Source organism: Poromitra crassiceps (genome assembly GCF_964638095.1).
Source record: "Poromitra crassiceps genome assembly, chromosome: 14".
NCBI lineage: Eukaryota > Metazoa > Chordata > Actinopteri > Beryciformes > Melamphaidae > Poromitra > Poromitra crassiceps.
The window spans coordinates 31,896,466-31,899,315 of record NC_139633.1 but is presented as its reverse complement, the minus strand read 5'-3'; the positions used below and the strand labels follow the sequence as shown (position 1 = coordinate 31,899,315).

The following is a 2,850-nucleotide window of genomic DNA, read 5'->3' as shown; positions in this document are numbered from 1 at the left end:
CCGTTATACGACTTAACGAAACAGAAGCTGCCACACCATGTCAGATGGACAGACGAAACCAACGCCGCCTTCGAGGCTCTAAAGGAGGCATTATGCCGAGAGCCGGTATTAATAGCCCCAGACTTCACAAAGCCATTCCTCCTCCACACGGACGCCTCCGGGACAGGAATAGGAGCAGTACTGGCACAGGTAATAGATGGAGATGAACACCCAGTGACCTTCATAAGCAGGAAGTTGTTGAAGCACGAAAGAAACTATTCAACGGTGGAAAAAGAATGCCTGGCGGTGAAATGGGCCATTCACTATCTCCGCTATTACCTCTGGGGCCGGGTGTTTACCCTCATCACGGACCACGCCCCCCTCAAATGGATGGCAACGAACAAAGATAAAAATGAAAGGGTAACGCGGTGGTTCTTAGAGTTGCAAAACTATAAATTCAAAGTGGAACACAGACCAGGGAGGGAGATACCACACGCAGATGCCATGTCACGACGGGATGAAGCAGAAGAAAAAGAAGCTCCCCGCACAGGCAGCGAGCTTAGGGGGAGGATGTGTGGAGTCTCGGTAACATACTGCTTGACAGGTGAGAGCGGGAGGACAACCAGCCACCACAGTGACGTCAGAGCCGGGGATTCCCGACAGAAACGGTGTCTAGGCCGCGTCATCGACAACAGGTACTTCCCCAATTTCATGTTGAATCAGTGGGACCGCTGACAGCCGGGCACGCTTAGGAGCAGAGCGCACGGCTGGAGCGGATCCCCCAATTAAGGGCCATAGAAAACCAGACACCGCTCTGAACCTCACTGTGTGGCCGGTTCTCCTCCAGAAGGAAGCTCCTTGCTGTCGGGCGGTAAGTACATTTCCCGATCCTCTCCCTAAACATTCGCATGTGATGATATTGCTGTTACCTGACCCAGACTCTCTCCTCTCATTCCCAGGCAAGGTATTGGAGCAATTAAAAGCGAGGAACTGAGGCCGGGCTACGTGGTGGGGAGAACACCCATACGGAGCCGCAGGCTAACCCTGGCCGAATAAGTTATATTTCCCGGATTTCCCCGAGAAGGGATGAACTTTCTTTGGTTGGTTGAATAAAACAACGCATATTGCGTTTAAAACCTGTTTTTGACTACTGGCTTGAATCAGAGTTCCCACAATATACATACTTATACACAACATTAGGGATGGGTCATGATTTTCAAATGTACGTCAGCCACGCCAACAATGGTTTGTCACAGGAGGACACGGTTCAGACCTTCACCAATGCAGTGTGACTCTACTGCCAGGCTCATGGGCACTACAGCACCTGGGACATGATATACCGTCTCAGATACTGTCTAACCTGGTGATGGAGGACCTCCTGCCCAAATTGAGGGAGCTCATCTCCCGTGACTCAAAGGCAAGATGCATGAGTGGCAGAGGAACTGGATGCTGATCAGTGATATGGTGTACAACCTGTTGCAGCACCAGGTCCATACCCAGCACAAGGCTATGCCGCAGCGGTGTGAGGCGGGACATCCCATGCTGCAGACCTCCATATGAACAGAGATGGACCAGATCATCACCACCAAGGAGCATGTCACCAACAAGATGTGAGCGGTGGTCCCACCCAAGGCAGAGAAGCTGCTGAAGGATCCAGCCCTACATCAGCTCCACCCTGGATGCCCTGATGGAGCCGACCAGCCAGGGCTTCTCCGACATCTACCATGCTTTCTTCAAGGAGCTGGTGGACATGAGCAAGAACATCTTCAACAAAGGCACAAAGGTGAATGTGGTGAGCCACATGGAGAAGATCAGTATGCTGGCCTTCCACCTGGTGAAGATGCAGAGCTGCTATGAGAACGTGAAGCAGCTGAGCCTGGAGGGTCTGCAGCAGAGGTTCGAAGTCTCCAGCCCCTCTGTGTTCATCCAGAGGGCAAAGCTCCTCATGAGAGAGCAAATGGATGATGCACTGTACACCTTTGAGTAGATAATTCACTAATGACTGGAGTCTCAGGGCACGGAGGGCTCTGTAAGACCATCCAGTGCAGAGCTGCCAGAACCGATTCATCAAGAAATGTGACTATGACAGCAACACGGTGAGGAAGCGTTTCTTCCACGAGGCTCTCCTCTCCTGCAGATCTTCATCCCATACATGCTGAGCAGCTCAGCCTGCACCTCACAGCTGCTGCATTTCCAGGAGCTGATATTTGAAGACTTCTCCCATTTCCTCCTGGTGAAGAACATTTTCAAGGAGGTGGTGCTTTTCCATCATGGTCATCATGATGACTGTGAAGGAGGCAGTGGTCCAGTGGAGACACAACCTGCACACTGTACAGGGACAGCATCGTCCTCACCAGCAGCGACTCCAATCTTCACCTTCTGGGCGAAAACACTTCCATCGACTGGGCCAGGAAGTACGGAGCCCAGGAGGAGGTGGACAGAGTCAGGGAGGTGGTGAGGGCGAGGAGTCCCAGAGGAGGAGGAGGATGAAGCAGGTGGTGTCCATGAGGAGGAGGAAGGGGAGGATGAGAACAGCCAAGCGCAACAAGCCAAGCCAGAGTGAGAACAGAACCAGCAGTCCCAAGACATCAGTCCCATCAGTGGGTGAATGTGCTATAAGAAGCACACTAGAGGAAGTAGATGATGCCCTGCAGGGAGAGGAAAGCCAGCGGCGGAGGGGAAACTCCCACCCACCAACCAGGAGGCACTGGCAGCTACAGAGGTGTTGCCGCCCGCCGCCACCGAAACAGAGCAGGGGCCTGTGTCCGCACCACAGAGTCCCCCATAGGTAATACTGGATTTCCCCCCACTGCTGCATGATGACAGCATGCAGCTTCCAGTCCCCCACTGGTGAGGAGGTGGTGGAGGAAG

At 53.2% G+C, this 2,850-nt stretch overlaps 1 pseudogene across 1 annotated transcript; it reads left to right on the top strand.

Moving 5' to 3' along the window:
* Nucleotides 1–1,181: 1,181 nt before the first annotated feature.
* Nucleotides 1,182–2,469, top strand: LOC310789149 (protein Niban 2 pseudogene; annotated as a pseudogene). The gene has a single exon. The product of its transcript is annotated as a protein Niban 2 pseudogene (transcript).
* Nucleotides 2,470–2,850: the final 381 nt, after the last annotated feature.